At 41.3% G+C, this 18,752-nt stretch overlaps 1 pseudogene; it reads right to left on the minus strand.

The window, feature by feature from the left end:
* LOC118369101 (C-C chemokine receptor type 6-like) overlaps positions 1–12,182 on the minus strand; it is a 29,680-nt pseudogene extending 17,498 nt beyond the window's left edge.
* Between the last annotated feature and the right edge of the window lie 6,570 nt (positions 12,183–18,752).

An 18,752-nucleotide genomic window follows, 5' to 3' on the forward strand; every position in this document is an offset into this window, starting at 1 on the left:
CTGGGGAATATAGATGAGTGACTGTACAGGCCTGAATCTGGGGCGCCGGAGTTGTAGAGTCAGAGGAATGATTATGTCATGAAATGCCAGATGTGTGTCTTAAAGTAGAGAGTGGTAAAGAGAGGAGTAGCCCCCTGATAAGGCAGTGATGAACTGTATACAGTGTTCTACTGTTAGTAAACATCCCCAAACATGTCTGTTTTCTCCACTTTCCAGCCCACGTGTTGTTATGGCACGTCCTAGAAATGTGACGAAAGTCATATGTCTGCTATTCTGTTTATCTAGATCGCTGGTCACCTTCGGTCATCCTTTGAACAGCTATTGGCTTGACAGTTTTATAAATCAAGCCTGGTCTTGTTACAGGATCAGTGTTGAGTACTTTGCTACAGAAGAGGCTGTAGCCACAGTGGCACCTAATACTACACAATTTTAGCCAGCCCATACCATAAGAGTGAGAGTGCTATGAAGAATCTAGCTGGAGGGGAGAGGGTCCCTGAATCATCCAGGAGAATAGCCTCTTACAGTGTGTCATTTAGGTGAATATAAGTGGCGGGTCATATATCACACTTCAGACCTAAAGCCAGGAAGCCAGGTGGAAAGTGACAGCAGGAACACACACACACACACACACACACACACACACACACACACACACACACACACACACACACACACACACACACACACACACACACACACACACACACACACACACACAGTATATGCTGTTCTTTGCACAAAGGTTAAAATCAGTATGACAGACGACTGAGTTACAGCCCGTTGACTGGTTAGGGGCTATTAGGATCATGGAATACCACAGCTGATAAGGGGGTGTGGATTTGTGTGGATTTGACCTACCCGTGCCAAGGGGTACCGCGAAAGAGAAAGAGCAGGGTCTCCTTTTCCAGATAGCATTCTGAGGTATCAGTGAATGGATGGCATATCCTGACATCAGACATGCAGACGGAAGAATGTAGTTTAAGCAAGTTGAAGCGTTGAACCGCTTCTTTGGTTGGGGCTAATTGTTACTGTGCATATTGAGTGGTGGTCTCTCCCTCTCTCAGCCGACAAAGGGTCAGTCTCACCGGTAGTATGTAAAAATATCTATTTCCATTGCTGGGTAAATAAATACGCTGTTGTATTTTGATGTCTGGTGACTACCGGTGGCGGGTTTAGGAACTGCTCTTCAGTGCCATTACACTGGCCCCTTCCAGACACAACTCTAGCCGAGGGCAATGTTTGAATTCTTTAAAAGTGCATCCTTCCTTTTTCCCATTCTTGAGGTAAATCAGTACCCCGAGGAATTCATCAGATATTCACAATGCTTTTGGGAGCTTTTAAAGTGAAGTGCCTTGATCAAGGGCACATCAACAGATTATTCACCTAGTGCTCTTAACCACTAGGCTACCTGCCGCCTATAGGGCTCTGGTCAAAAGTAGTGCACTTAAAAGTTTTTACCACCTCCTGGCAAAACATTTTAGTGGTCTCCCTCTTGACAGTGGAGAGAAACCTTTTGCAGTTGTATTGCTAATTTCCTGCAATTCTACTGATTTATGCCATGTTGATATGATCTGAGTGAGAATGACCAACAAAATCAATGTGGGCTCCCTGGAGGTCAGGGCCCTTGGTCACATGCCCTGTGTGCCCGGTTGGTATTCAGTCATGATTACGACGAGTTTAGATAGCTGGATAGACTAACTACAAATCTAACAGTTGTTAGCTGACATGGCTAATTGAGTGACTATCAGTGACAGACATAACAAGATAAAAACTAATTACATATTTGTCACAAATAATCACAAATACGTAAATGAGACTTACTGGGTCTGGCAGGTTACACACTTACTCGCTAACCAAACCTCTTGCCGCCTTTACGCTCATGTTGATTTTGTACCCCCACACCAGACAAGATCAGGAAACACAGGTTGAAATATCAAAACAAAGTCTGAACCAATTATATTCATTTGGGGACAGGTCGAAAAGCATTAAACATTTTTGGCAATTTGGCTAGCTAGCTTGTTGTTACTGGGATATAAACATTGGTTTGTTATTTTACCTGAAATGCACAAGGTCCTCTACTCCCACAATTAATCCACAGATAAAATGGTAAACCAAATTTGTTTCTCATCATCGCTCCTCCTTCCTTCAGGCTTCTTTTTCTTCTTTTGACTTTATATGGCAGTTGGCAACTAACTTTAAGGTGCATTACTACAACCGACTGGAGTGTGGACGTCAGCTCATCTTTCAATCACCCACAAGGGTATATGTTCCTAAAAACCAATGAGGAGATTTGAGAGGCAGGACTTGCAGCCGGTTGAGCGTCACAAATAGAACCAAGTTCTATTTTAGCGCCTGGCCACGCAGATGCTAGCAGCAGTTGGGGGGAATGACTGAATAACATGTATGTGTATGTTTATTTAACAACGGTCTGGTCAGCATGTTAGACTACATTACCCTGCCCTGATCACAGTCAACACACGTTGGGCCTATTTAAGAATTAATATAATGAAATATAACAGAATAAAATACACAACCCCACACAATTTGAGTTTCAAAAGTGTGGAACTGCTCTCATATAGGCCAAGGCCTAACAAAAAAGGATGTATTTCAAAACAGAGCCCATGTCCTCATTTATGTGAAGAAGTGGGACACTTTTTGCATTTCCATCTTCTGTAACCTCTTTCAGTGTGCAGTCCCCCAGATAAATGCCAAAGCAAATTCATAAAATGACCACACAGACTTTTTACTTCAGTTTATTTTGTAAATATTTTCCTAACACTGTTTTCTTAAAACTTCATTGTTGGTTAAGGGCTTGTAAGTAAGCATTTCACCGTAAGGTCTACTACACCTGTTGTATTCAGCAATGTTATTGATTTGATTTACTAGGGGGTAACTAGCCCCCCCTAAGAGCAATGTCTAATTGCTGACACAAAAAAGCAATGTTTGGGGGGGAAATGGTATGTGGAGGAAGGTCACACTTAGGCAAATTTTCCCCGGTAGAAGATGATGGCATACGGTTTCCCAGAAGTGTGTTGAAATCAATTGAATCAGTTTTATTTAGAAATGATTTAGTATGTAATACTTAAAAGCTAAGTCTAGTTGCTAAGTCTAGTTTAATTATATGGGGGTAATGGTGTTGCACATGTCACTATTAGTATCCGCACTATGAGGAGACTTGATGTAAAGTCCCTCTTTTTTATCGCATGAGTACATACATTTTCGTTGTTCCTCTTTGTTGTTCCTTTTCCGTACAGTCCATTATGTACATTTACACTAAATATTAGTGGAATAATGCAAGATTTTAAAGCAGTCTTTAAAATGACATTCAGGAGCAAAAGGTTTTCAATTGTTTTTAATTCATTTATTTTTATTTTTAATTGGAATGGAATATTGGAATGGAATAAAACTAATACAATTAAATAACAATGGAATAACAATAAATCATAACTTAACTAATTCAGTGTAACATTGATGTTGCAATTATTATGCTCTACTTTTGCGCAATTCTACTTTGTACATAGGTTACAAATCAAGCTATCCCCAGTAAAATTGGAGCACAACTCATGAGTCCACCAAATCCAGTCCCCACCTGTGACTGAAAGCAGCTCCTCACAGAGAAGACACTCCGCATCCCCTTCTTTAGTGGCTGATGTGGCTTGTTCTACTGATGTTGATGTTCTACTTCTTGTTTAAGTCAGTACCGCCGCAGACTCTGCCTTCCTCTTCCTCGGCCTCCGGGACAACTCCAATAGAACTGCTGCAGCTGGTGGTTGTTGTTGGTTTAAGCAAAAACAAACAAACAACAAGAACACGTGTATTGGTACAATAGACACTTCTAATCACTATATGCAAATATATACCCCCCCCCCCCATTTTTTGTGGGGGGTGGAGGTTGTGGCGGAGGTAGATGTGGTGGAGGTAGAGGTAGAGCTAGTGATGGCGGCGGTAGAGCTGGTGGCCGTATCGGCAGAGTTGGCAGGGGCGGCGGTAGAGCACTGTGGTTGAATGGATTCTTTGCACTGAAAATAAACAACAAAAACAATACATTGGTGTTAGTACAATAAACACTTTCTACCAAGTACATGCTGCTTCTGCTACTTTTCGTTAATTGAAATGACTTTTTCTTATGAGCTCAGGCACCCCTATAACGGCCACGAAGTCCGCCCACTGGCCCGGAAGGCCTCCACTCCTCTCTTCACACTGGCCACCTTGTTAAAGGCCTTTGCGAAGAGGCCAACCATTTGGTATATACCTATCTATTTCCCAGGATGGGTCGTCATCCACTGATCTGCTCCCCTGTTGGAAAAGGCCTTCAGACCCTTGGAGACGGTAGGGTCTAATGGCTGCATCTTGTGCAGTGGGGTGGCAGAGTGATACCTGGCCTCTTGCTGTAAGAACAACCTCCTTTTGGAAGTGGTGCCCATCGAGGATGTGGGGTTCCTCAGGGATGCAACCAACACTGTGTTTTGTGTTTTGTCTTACAGGAATTATATACACATGAGGAGAAAGCTCATGTGTCTGTCTGATTCCCAGTTCATCCACTAGATGGAGATCACATGACTTCTCTTGGCCACTTGAAATCAGATGCATCTGGTTTGGGTAGTGAGTCACCATGCCACAATGGCTGAACGGATTTTCAACCCCCCAAACTCAGGCCCTGTACTGGGCCCAAAACAACCACTCAGAGTTTAACAGGTACTTTACACCACTGACTGTATGTATATATTACCTTATGAGTAATGGAATAATAATTGAATTACTGTCTCAAATGTTGTAATATTATTACAGTTACTTTTTCAAGTAACCAATATATTACTTTCAGGTGCACATCTCTACCGACTTGTTATATATATTTTTTAAAGCCTTGTCTCATGCTAGTTTTATTCATGCTGTAGGCTAACTTAAAGCTGAAAATCTAAAAAAGATGGCAACTGTGTTCTTACCCTGCTTAACCTTTTCCGAGTGGAAATGCTCCCATTATTTTTTGTTAATCGAGAAGAAGAGAAAAACATTTTAGTCAAATGCAATCTCTGCAAAGGCAGCATTGATCTCTTCATCCAGAAACACCACATCCAACCTGAAAAAGCATCTGGTGGTCGTCGCTGGTAGCGAAAAGATCCAGAAATGCGTGAAAGAGAAATCTATACACATTATGGAAATTTACAAAGACGCATAGATAATATTTACAGTGTTCTATCAAAATGTACATTCAGACAATCAACATTTCTGATAAATGCAATTCAAAATGGCAAGAATGTGAGGGAGTAGGGAGACTCCCCTTGCAGGTTTTGAACACAGGCCACCAGCATCAATGTCCCAATGAGGTCTATTTCTAAGGGATGTGCTTATTGGGCCAGGGATGAAACCAACATTGTGTATTTAGGCCCCGTCCAGAAGAAACCCTAACCCCTCCTCCCTACGCACTTGTGTAGATTTGAAACAACTTTGATAGGTGTAAGCAATAGTGTGAAAGCAAGTGGAAGTAAAACCTTTTTTATTGATCATAGGGATTCAGGAGTATCATTAAAACAGATTAATATGCCCCACCAATATTAGACAACTATATAAAAACTATACATTCATTTGTAGACAAACTGGAATTTGACAACTAAACACAATTCAATATCACTTTTGCAATACAGTAAACTCCCATTTGAACTGTGTTGTGTTTTTAAATGGTTAAAAGCACAGTGATAACATGGTGATAACACATGGTCCTATCGTACATACCTACACGTACGCTACGGTCACAAGACGCAGGCCTCCTAACTGTCCCTAGAGTTTCTGAGCAAACAGCTGGAGGCAGGGCTTTCTCCTATAGAGCTCCATTTTTATGGAATGGTCTGCCTACCCATGTGAGAGACGTAGGTCTCAACCTTTAAGTCTTTATTGCTAGTGGTGTGGGGGCTGGGCTTTTGCGAAGTGGGTAGGGTTATATCCTGTCTGTTTGGCCCTATCCGGGTGTATTGTCGGACAGGGCCACAGTGTCTCCCAACCCCTCCTGTCTCAGCCTCCAGTATTTATGCTGCAGTAATTTATGTGTCGGGGTGCTAGGATCAGTCTGTTATATCTGGAGTATTTCTCCTGTCTTATCTGGTGCCCTGTGTGAATTTAAGTATGCTCTCTCTAATTCTTTCTCTCTCTTTCTTTCTCTCGTTCTCTTTCTTTCATTCTTTCTTTCTTTCTCTCGGAGGATCTGAGCCCTAGGACCATGCCTTAGGACTACCTGGCCTGATGACTCCTTCCTGTCCCCAGTCCACCTGGCCGTGCTGCTGCTCCAGTTTCAACTGTTCTGCCTCCGGCTTTGGAACCCTGACCTGTTCACCGGACATGCTACCTGTCTCAGACCTGCTGTTTTCAACTCTCTAGAGACAGCAGGAGCGGTAGAGATACTCTGGATGATCGGCTATGAAAAGCCAACTGACATTTACTCCTGAGGTGCTGACCTGTTGCACCCTCGACAACCACTGTGATTATTATTATCTGACCCGAGTGGTCATCTATGAACATTTGAACATCTTGGCCATGTTCTGTTATAATCTCAACCCGACACAACCAGAAGAGGACTGACCACCCCTCATAGCCTTGTTCCTCTCTAGGTTTCTTCCTCGGTTCTGGCCTTTCTAGGGAGTTTTTCCTAGCCACCGTGCTTCTACACCTGCATTGCTTGCTGTTTGGGGTTTTAGGCTGGGTTTCTGTACAGCACTTTGAGATATCAGCTGATGTACGAAGGGCTATATAAATACATTTGATTTGATTTGATTTGGGGTTTTAGGCTGGGTTTCTGTACAGCACTTTGAGATTGCAGCTGATGTAAGAAGGGCTTTATAAATACATTTGATTTAGATGATAACAACCAGAAATCGGACATTGTTTTTCCATTGGAATTTGGTTGTGCTTTAATACTGACCAAAAATATACTGACCAAAAATACAAGGTGCACCTGTGTAATGATCATGCTGTTTAATCAGCTTCTTGATATGCCACACCTGTCAGGTGGATATATTATCTTGGCAAAGGAGAAATGTTCACTAACAGGGTTGTAAACAAATTTGTGCACAACATTTGTTAGAAATAAGCTTTTTGTGCCTATGGAACATTTATGGGATCTTTTATTTCAGCTCATGAAACATGGGACCAATACTTCACATGTTGTTTATATTTTTGCTCAGTATAGATGGTTGAAAGCATAGTGATAACACATTGGGAATTCAACAAACATCTGGCTGTCTTTTTAAGCGGGTGAATAAAGTTTGAAATCTCAGTAATCAATGTCTCAACCAAATATTATCCAAATTTCCACTTGGAAATTACCTGGTGTGCCCAGTGGGTACAGTGCACTGTATTCCAAGGCTGTACTGACTTGTGGGTCAGGGGTTAATTTGAGATTCAGAAATATTCACTATATCACCCAATATGATCACACACTGCTTCGTAGTAAGCACCTGTTTGGTCTTTCTGTTGGATAGCCCCCCTTTATTATTATTATTATTATAAATAATTTTTCCTGAAAAGACTGGTTAGTGCAAATCATCCAATGGAACAAGTGAATGCTTATTTGTATTTTAGAGATTTTTAAGAGAGATGAGATCTGTCCTAAAGAAATACATTGTCCGGGTTAGGGGAGGGTTTGGCCGAGGGGGCCTTACTTGGCTCATCGCACTCTAGCGACTCATAGTGACAGGCTGGGCGCCTGCAAGCTGACTTCAGTCGCCAGTTGAACAGTGTTTCTTCCAACACATTGGTGTGGGCGGGTGTTCAGAAGCACAGTTTGGCGGGTCATGTTTTGGAGGATGCATGACTTGACCTTCACCTTTCCTGAACCCCTTGGGGAGTTGCAGCGATGAGACAAGATCGAAATTGGATATCATGAAATTGGGGAGAAAAAGGAGGTAAAAACAAATTGCCAATGATATGCACAGAGGAGCATAATATGAAAATAATATTTTCATATACTTGTAAAAACACATTGGAATTCAGAGCAATCTCGAAAACATATTTCCAATGCTGAATGTAACAGTCACTACTGGACTCCCTGACTAACCATGTTATCATCACCCATAGTAGTTTGAGGCAATCTCTACCTACTCCCATCTTCACATGGTGAACAAGGAGCCATTCTCGTTGTTGGATCCATCATTGGAGTGACCAAAGGGTAGATGTACTTCCTGCCCAGGCATCACAGGTCCTCCAGGATCTTCCTGAAGTGTTTCCTGATCTTGACCCCAATGAAGGCGTACAGGATGGGGTTGAGGCAGCAGTGGAAGTAGGCCACGCTCCTGGTGGTGGTGAGGGTGGTGAGGATGACCTTCCCCACCTCACACTCCCTCTGTTGGAACAATGCCACTGTGTGGTAGAGCAGGGCCACATTGTAGGGCAGGTGACACACGATGAAGACCACCATCACAGCTAGGACCACACGCACTGCCTTAAGTGAGAGAAGATACAACAAGATACACTTAATTGACCCTATAAGAAACATTGACTGTATTCTTATAATTAAACATTCTAATTCTATGACTGGAACTTTGGTGGATACTGGAACCTTGTGCCTATGGGTGCTGTGGGCCCTCAGGAGGGTCCAGATGATGCTGGCATAACAGAAGACTATGACCAGGAGGGGCAGGAAGAACCCCATGGGCACCTGCAGGTTGGCCAGTTTTATGACGGTCATAAAATACCTTACAGGAATTTTCTCTCCCTTGCCATGCAGCATTGAAGGGAAAGAACCCGTTGTTACAAAGAGATACTTCCCGCTAAAACTCCAATATCCAAAAATGGAAGATGAAACAACATTTCTAACACAAAGAATGTGGGAAATGGTCGGGAGGGCCTTAAAAAACAATAATGTCAAATAATTTATTATTTTGTGACATCATTAAAGATGTTACAACAGAAACATTGTAACTTTAAGAGCATTCACAATGTATATATATATCTAAATGTTGTAAAACTTATATGATTAAATATGAAACAATTTGTTAGAAGATTAAATGTGATTTTAGCCTTCTAAATGAGATAATTGTTTTTCATATAAAGTTTTACCCAGCCAGTAACCACTCCCACGTGAGCACAGACATTATGCCAAAAGGATGGAATGCCCCTTTGGCCAGAGTGCTTATAAAGGACTCCTAAAGAAATAACATATTAGACCAAAACATGCCGGGTTGCTGCCGGTGTGTAAAGTGGTTGTAGCTGTAACCTGAATAATCAACCATTGAGGCCAGACAGCATGGAGCGTTGGCTACACGGCTGACAAATGGTTTAAAAATACAAGACCAGAAAGCATGGAGCGGTGGCTACACGTTGAAATGGTTGCAATTTAAATACAGGCCAGCATGACCTACAGCGTGAGCTGAGCATTACGAAATGGTAAGACCCTCGGAAACTCAACAGAGAAGAAGACTAGACTAAGACATGGACCGCCTGCAGCTCTGCATGTAATGTAGTCTAGGAAACTCGACCGAAGACGAGAAAAGAAGAACATTTCCCACTCAACACCGTGCGGTACATCTGATGTATTCAGTCTAACGAACACTCATGAACAAAAGAGCCTTCTACTACAACTGAGGACATTGTGACTTCTGGTGGACAACCAGAGACTTACACAACCAGAGACTTCTGTCTAACTGACTCCCCATAGACGGACCTGGCGATTTCAACAGAGAGACGACAAAGACATAGATGCGTAAATATGTGTTGCATTTCTAAATCTGAATGAGCGGTGGTTAGGGTGCTAAATTTCCATATTTACGCTAAGCGTATTTTCCACATGTATGTACAATGGGTCCCCTCTCTGTCTCTCCCACTCTTTATTTCCCCACCCCTTTCATTGTGTAACAAGCCGTCATATCGGGTTAGTACACTAGGGACTTTTCATTACATTATGTTAGTAATCAACGTATAATCTATCCTGTGTGTGTGTGTTTCTGAAATTCTGTGTGATTATTTAGTTCATCAGTAAATAAATGATTAAGCCAAATTGTGTATCGCTGAATCATCAAATAGACTACAGTTCATGCAGATTTGAAGTCAATTACGTTCAGAATGAGACTGATATGAGGTAATAATAATTAATGGATGACTAATATCATAACGATATATTCTGATATATTCTTGAGTTAATTCGGGAAACAGTAACTCATTAACCTCTTCAACCTATGGGGGCGCTATGTCATTATTGGATAAAAAAAACGTGCCCGTTTTAAGCGCAATATTTTGTCACGAAAAGATGCTCGACTATGCATATAATTGGCAGCTTTGGAAAGAAAACACTCTGATGTTTCCAAAACTGCAAAGATATTATCTGTGAGTTCCCCAGAACTGATGCAACAGGCGAAACCAAGATGAAACCTCAAACAGGAAATTAGCAGGATTTTTGAGGCTCTGTTTTTCATTGTCTCCTTATATGGCTGTGAAAGCGCCACGAATTAGTCTGCCCTTTCTATCGTTTCTCCAAGTTGTCTGCAGCATTGTGACGTATTTGTAGGCATATCATTGGAAGATTGGCCATAAGAGTCTACATTTACCGGAGGTCCGCCCGGTGTCCTTTGTTGAAATTGTTGCGTAATCTCCAAGCTGCTCGCATTCATCCATGTGATTGAGACAGAGAGGAGACTTCCAGGAATGATATATCATGAAGAGATATGTGAAAAACACCTTGAGGATTGATTCTAAACAACGTTTACCATGTTTCAGTCGATATTATGGAGTTAATGTGGAAGAAAGTTTGGCATTTGGATGAATGAATTTTTGTTTTTTTTTGGTAGCCAAACATGACGCAGAAAACGGACCGATTTCTCCTGCACAACTAATCTTTCAGGAAAACTGAACATTTGCTATCTAACTGAGAGTCTCCTCATTGAAAACATCCGAAGTTCTTCAAAGGTAAATACTTTATTGAATGTTTTTGCTGGTTTTTGTGAAAATGTTGCCTGCTAATGCTAACTCTAAATGCTAACTCTAAATGCTAATGCTAAATGCTAATGCTAGTTTGCTATGGTTGAGAAGCATATTTTTGAAAATCTGAGATGACAGTGTTGTTAATAAAAGGCTAAGCTTGAGAGCTAGCATATTGATTTCATTTCATTTGCGATTTTCATGAATAGTTAACGTTGCGTTATGGTAATAGCTTGAGGCTGTAGTCATGATCCCGGATCCGGGTTGGCTCGACGCAAGAAGTTAAACCAACTTTTTCTGTGGTGCCCCAAGATTGCTAATGAGTTAATTGTTACTGTCACGCCTTGCTCTTAGTATTTTGTGTTTTCGTTATTTATTTGGTCAGGCCAGGGTGTGACATGGGTTTATTTTGTGGTGTCTTTTTGTATTGGGTTTAGTAGGTATTGAGATTGTTGTTGAGTAGGGTTGTCTAGCATAGTCTATGGCTGCCTGAGGCGGTTCTCAATCAGAGTCAGGTGATTCTCGTTGTCTCTGATCGGGAACCATATTTAGGTAGCCTGGGTTTCACTGTGTGTTTGTGGGTGATTGTTCCTGTCTCTGTGTTTGTTGTCACAGGATAGGCTGTATAGGTTTTCACGTTCCGTTTGTTGTTTTTGTATATTTAGTTATTTCATGTATCGTTCAAATTTTCATTAAAGAACATGAGTAACCACCACGCTGCATTTTGGTCCGCTCCTCTTTCAACAGACGAACGCCGTTACAGTTACATGATTAATTTAATCATGAAATAATTAAACGTATTTAACTGATTTGATCAAATAATCGTGACCACATTAATGATAGTCACGTATCGACAAATCTGCCTCTGACTTCACTGTAACATGAACGACATTGAAACATCAGGAGCTTTATTAGGAACTGCACCAAACCCGTACCTTGCAGACCACTGAGCCCATGCTCCAGTCATGCTGCTCATTGTAGATGATGAGTGGCAGGGTCACGATGAACAGCAGATCTGCCACAGCCACGTTCAGAAGGTACACGTCCGTCATGGTCTTGGCTTTCTTGTAGAAGGCATATGTGACAATCACCAACGCATTGCCACAGAGACCGAATGCACAGATGAAGGAATGAACGTAGGTCTGTATGACTATCTCCATATCACGGTTGAGATTCAGGTTACAGATATATTCTGTTCCACTTTCATCAGGATAACCTTCAGTGTAGTCTTTTGGGTCATAATAATCATACTCATCTGTTTGCGTCTCATTATGCACCTCCATGTTTATCACCTGTGGAGAAAAAATATATTTCTGCAGAAAATAGTAGGCCTTCTATCATGATTTAGTTATTGAATGTCATGATGTACAATCAAGTCCATGACAAAAAGAGAAGATATGAACATCACAGTAACTGTGAACTATTGTCTGTAGCTTCAATGTGACATGTCCTATTTTACACATACAGCAGTGAAAGTGCGGAGTGCAAACCCTATTTACTGAGAAACCAACATGTCTGAGAGCTTGAGAACATCCGTTGGTTGTGAATGACCCCATTTTCTGTTGTGACCGAGATTACATCAAGGCATGTGTAGGTGTTTAACAGCTGCATTTGTCTGATCTAAAGCACTGATCAAATCCTTATCAGACCCAAGGCTAGAGATACTAAGACACATTGTACACATCATCTCACATCTATTCCCACATCAACACTGATAATACAGAGGAAGGTCTTAATGTGTCTTGTGGTGATGATAATGGACATGGGGTAGTGAATGGAGTACTATGTTTGCTTTAGTAAATATAGTGTACTGTTAGCCACGGCTGTACTGACTTGTAGCTCAGGGGATTCAGTAATATTCCCTCCTATCACCATGTTATTGTTATTTTATTGTGTAACGTTTTTTTATTCTTTACTTTAGTTTATTTAAGTTAATATTTTCTTAACTCTTCTTGAACTGCACTGTTGGTTAAGGGCTTGTAAGTACGCATTTCACGGTCTACACTTGTTGTATTTGGCGCACGTGACAAAGTTTGATTTGATTTGACCATGCTTCATAGTAAGCACCTGTCAGGCCTTTCTGTTCGAAAGCTTTGGCATCATAACATTTCTAACGTCTGAAACCCTACGTCTTCAAAGAGTATCTTAAATAATACATCCCAGTCTTATTCCCCCCCACACAAACAACCTTGCACTTGTCTTTTCCTACTACTACAGACCTTTCTGATAACTTCTTTATTGAGGAAACTTGTACTTACTACTGTGATATGTGGTTGTCTCACCTTGCTATCTTAAGTTGAATTAACTAACTGTAAGTCGCATGGGATAAGAGCGTCTGCTAAAGGACTAAAATGGAAATGTCAAAATGTAACTTTTACTGAAAAGACTGGTTTATGCAAATCATCCCATGGCTTTGTACAATGTGCAATATTTTGGTGAAAAAGTGTAGATGCACTCCTCCCCACCATTAATAGTAGAGGTTTGGGAGGTATCCTCCCCACCAGCAATAGTAGAGGTTTGGGAGGTATCCTCCCCACCAGCAATAGGTAATAGTAGAGGTTTGGGAGGTATCCTCCCCACCAGCAATAGTAGAGGTTTGGGAGGTATCCTCCCCACCAGCAATAGGTAATAGTAGAGGTTTGTGAGGTATCCTCCCCACCAGCAATAGGTAATAGTAGAGGTTTGGGAGGTATCCTCCCCACCAGCAATAGGTAATAGTAGAGGTTTGGGAGGTATCCTCCCCACCAGAAATGGGTAATAGTAGAGGTTTGGGAGGTATCCTCCCCACCAGCAATAGGTAATAGTAGAGGTTTGTGAGGTATCCTCCCCACCAGCAATAGGTAATAGTAGAGGTTTTGAGGTATCCTCCCCACCAGCAATAGGTAATATCCTCCCCCACCAGCAATAGGTAATAGTAGAGGTTTGGGAGGTATCCTCCCCACCAGCAATAGGTAATAGTAGAGGTTTGGGAGGTATCCTCCCCACCAGAAATGGGTAATAGTAGAGGTTTGGGAGGTATCCTCCCCACCAGCAATAGGTAATAGTAGACGTTTGTGAGGTATCCTCCCCACCAGCAATAGGTAATAGTAGAGGTTTGGGAGGTATCCTCCCCACCAGCAATAGGTAATAGTAGAGGTTTGGGAGGTATCCTCCCCACCAGCAATAGGTAATAGTAGAGGTTTGTGAGGTATCCTCCCCACCAGCAATAGGTAATAGTAGAGGTTTGGGAGGTATCCTCCCCACCAGCAATAGGTAATAGTAGCGGTTTGGGAGGTAAATCTAGTGGATTCTATGTCATGTTACTGTGTCTTGCTGCTGCTTGCTTCACTCCTTAGCACAATCAGAATACAGAACCTATGTGGTTAGTTTATGCAAGAAGCTGTATGCAATGTTGTATATAGCAGCTTTATGTATTATGCTTTACACTTTAAACATTATTTAGTGTTTTTCTCAACATTTTTATTTCTATAATACTTTGCACACTACACAGTGCTTTATGCAATGAACTTGTCAAGAATACAACTTCAATTCTGAGTACATTATCAGTACTGAATCCATAGGCTATACTATCTATATGCATAGTAACAGTTCCCCCACTATTGGTGGATGTGTACCTTCCTCATGGTGCAGGAAACTTCAGTCTGGGGGAAGACCCTCAAGTCTCTACAGTATCACTTTGTCTCTCTATACTAAGGCCCTATTCCCCCTACGATCGATAAAGGATAGTCTGAGGAGTGGATTTGCGAAAGAGATTTTTACTTTACATCCTTGCCTTGTCTTACCTTTCATTGTGGCTGTCAAGACAACATTCCTGGTCCTCAGCTCAAATTGACCGTAAATATCAAAATAGCCAATAGACAGTAAGCACAAACTATTTAACAATCCAAGCAACTTTTCTTCTAAAACGTATTACACTATTGAATTATTCAACTAAACCATTTTACACTCTTGAATAATGCAACCATTCACAAGCATGTCCTAGCACATTCAATTAGTCGACAATACACAGCTAACTCCTGCAAGCTAGAGAGATAGATAGCTAACTAACAACATGCTTCATGATCAAGTAATGTTAGTGTGGCAATAATTAACGTTTACCTCTCCCATAGCTATGAATATAAAAGTACAGAAACATGATCATACAGTGTTATTCCTATTATAATACAGGCTCTACAGCTAGGTAACGTTAGCTAGCTAAGCAAAATTATTTCTGCATCCTCCTCACATCACCGTGCTGGCTGTTAGCTGAATGCTGATGTTTAGCTGAACCATAGCTAGATAGGACCGCTTACACTAGTTAGAGTATTACATTTATCGTAGAACAAACCAGGGTTCATTTTATAAATATCATGGTAGTCATTATATGAGGAAAAAAAGCATATGAAGTAAAGGAAAATTGCTAATGAAAACGTTAATTCCTCAGGGGTGCATGCTTATTCCCCTCCTGTACTCCCTGTTCACCCACAACTGCATAGCCGGGCACTACTCCAACACCATCATTGAGTTTGCTGACGACACAACGGTGGTTGGCCTGATCACCGACGATAATGAGACAGCCTATAGTGACCTGGTAGTGTGGAGCTGATCGGGGACTACAGGAAACGGATCCCCGAACATGCCCCATCGACAGGGCTGTAGTGGAGCAGGTCGAGAGCGTCAAGTTCCTTGTGTCCACGCCACTAAAGAATTATTATGGTCCACACACATCAACGCAGTCGTGAAGAGGGCTGAAAATATTTGGCATGGGCCCTCAGATCCCCAAAAAGTTCTACAGCTGCACCATTGAGAGCATCTTGACTGGGTGCATCACCGCTTGGTATGGTAACTGCTTAGCATCAGACCGCAAGGTGCTACAGAGGGTAGTGCGTAAGACCCATTACATCACTGGGGCCGAGCAACATGCCATCCAGGACCTTACCAGGCTGTGTCAAAGGATGGCCCTAAAAATATTTAACGACTCCAGTCACCCAAATCATAGACTTTTCTCTCTGCTACCACACGACAAGTGGTACCATTGCACCAAGTCTGGAACCAACAGGACCCTGAAAAGCTTCTACCCCCAGGCCACAAGACTGCTAAATAGTTAGTCTGGGTAGCTATTAAGTATTTAACTATCTGCATTGACCCTTTTAGCACTAACTATTTTGACTCGCTGCTGCTACTGTTTATCCAACCTGAGCCAATACGTTTTTCACAATTCCTTACATTTAATCCTAGTAAAAATCGTACAGGGTGAGTAGCACGGTAGTCAGCATTTAGAGAGAGTCGGAAACATCTGTTTGTAATCTTCTGTTGTTTCTTGACTGTTTGGTGTACATGGACCAAGATATTAAGCAACAAGGTACAGTTAAAGTCAGAATTTTATATACACCTTAGCCAAATACAATTAAACTCAGTTTTTCACAAATCCTGACATTTAATCCTCGTAAAAATTCCCTGTCTTAGGTCAGATAGGATCACCACTTTATTTTAAAAATCAGAAATGTCAGAATAATAGTAGAGAGAATGATTTATTTCAGGTTTCATCTGACCAGAGCACCCTCTTCCACATGTTTGGTGTGTCTCCCAGGTGGCTTGTGGCAAACTTTAAACTACACTTTTTATGGATATCTTTAAGAAATTGCTTTCTTCTTGCCACTCTTCCATAAAGGCCAGATTTGTGCAATATACAACTGATTGTTGTCCTATGGACAGAGTCTCCCACCTCAGCTGTAGATCTCTGCAGTTCATCCAGAGTGATCATGGGCCTCTTGGCTGCATCTCTGATCAGTCTTCTCCTTGTATGAGCTGAAAGTTTAGAGGGACGGCCAGGTCTTGGTAGATTTGCAGTGGTCTGATACTCCTTCCATTTCAATATTATCGCTTCCACAGTGCTCCTTGGGATGTTTAAAGCTTGGGAAATCTTTTTGTATCCAAATCCGGCTTTAAACTTCTTCACAACAGTATCTCGGACCTGCCTGGTGTGTTCCTTGTTCTTCATGATGCTCTCTGTGCTTTTAACGGACCTCTGAGACTATCACAGTGCAGGTGCATTTATACGGAGACTTGATTACACACAGGTGGATTGTATTTATCATCATTAGTCATTTAGGTTAACATTGGATCATTCAGAGATCCTCACTGAACTTCTGGAGAGAGTTTGCTGCACTGAAAGTAAAGGGGCTGAATAATTTTGCACGCCCAATTTTTCAGTTTTTGATTTGTTAAAAAAGTTTGAAATATCCAATAAATGTCATTCCACTTCATGATTGTGTCCCACTTGTTGTTGATTCTTCACAAAAAAATACAGTTTTATATCTTTATGTTTGAAGCCCGAAATGTGGCAAAAGGTCGCAAAGTTCAAGGGGGCCGAATACTTTCGCAAGGCACTGTATATACTGCACTCAATACCATCTACTGTATCTTGCCTATGCCGCTCTGTACCATCACTCATTCATATATCTTTATGTACATATTCTTTATCCCCTTACACTTGTGTCTATAAGTTAGTAGTTTTGGAATTGTTAGCTAGATTACTTGATGGTTATTACTGCATTGTCGGAACTAGAAGCACAAGCATTTCGCTACACTTGCACTAACATCTGCTAACCATGTGTATGTGACAAATAACATTTGATTTGATTTGATTTGGTATGACGGCTGCGTGGTCCCATGGTGTTTATATGTGCATACTATTGTTTGTACAGATGAACGTGGTACCTTCAGGTGTTTGGAAATTGCACCCAAGGATGAACCAGATTTGTGGAGGTCTACAATTTTTTGGCTGATTTCTTTACATTTTTCCATGATGTCAAGCATTGAGGCACTGAGTTTGAAGGTTGGCCTTGAAATACATCCACAGGTACACCTCCAATTGACTCAAATGATGTTAATTAGCCTATCAGAAACTTCTACATCCATGACATAATTGTCTGGAATTTTCCAAGCTGTTTAAAGGCACAGTCAACTTAGTCTTTGTTAACTTCTCACTGTCACGAATATTACCGAAGGTGACTCCCCTTCTTGTTCGGGTGGTGCTCGGCGGTCGTCGTCACCGGTCTACTAGCTATCACCGATCCTTTGTTCTGTGTTCCTTTGGTTTTGTCTGATTGGTATCACCTGTTTCTTGTTTGGTTGTTAGGGTGGGGTTATATAAGTTTGTTCAGCCCGCTTCTGTTTCGTGCGGGCTTGTTCGTCTGTTTTGTGTTAGAGTGATTTTTGTTTGCATTTTCGGGTTTCGCGCTGTCCGTTATTATTTCTGTTAATTTGTTTTTCTACTTTTGTTCATATTATTTTTTCTGGACATTAAAGCTTGTTTTTCCCACATCCTTTTGCTCTCTGCGCCTGACTCCACACCTCTTCACTCATTAATCGTAACACTGACCCACTGGAACTTTGATACAGTGAATTATAAGTGAAATAATCTGTCTGTAAACAATTGTTGGAAAAATTACTTGTGTCATGCACAAAGTATATGTCCTAAACAACTTGCCAAATCTATAGTTTGTTAACAAGAAATTTGTGGAGTGGTTGAAAAACAAGTTTTAATGACTAAATGTATGTAAACTTCCGACTTCAACTGTACATACCTCAATTACATTGTACCCCTACACATAGAATTGGCACTAGTACCTCGTGTATATAGTCAGGCTATCGTTACTCATTGTGTATTTATTCCTTGTGCTATTGTTTTTCTATTATTTAAAAAATGTCTCTCTCCATAAGTAATCATTTCACTGTTAGTCTACACCTGTTCTTTACGAAGCATGTGAGTTGCTTCTTTCCTGGACATCGGTGGCTCAGTGCAGTCAAGCAGAAACTACACCGTTGAGATTTAAAGATATGATGACACTTTCAGAATGTAACAGGCTTTT

Source organism: Oncorhynchus keta, chromosome 35 (genome assembly GCF_023373465.1).
Source record: "Oncorhynchus keta strain PuntledgeMale-10-30-2019 chromosome 35, Oket_V2, whole genome shotgun sequence".
NCBI lineage: Eukaryota > Metazoa > Chordata > Actinopteri > Salmoniformes > Salmonidae > Oncorhynchus > Oncorhynchus keta.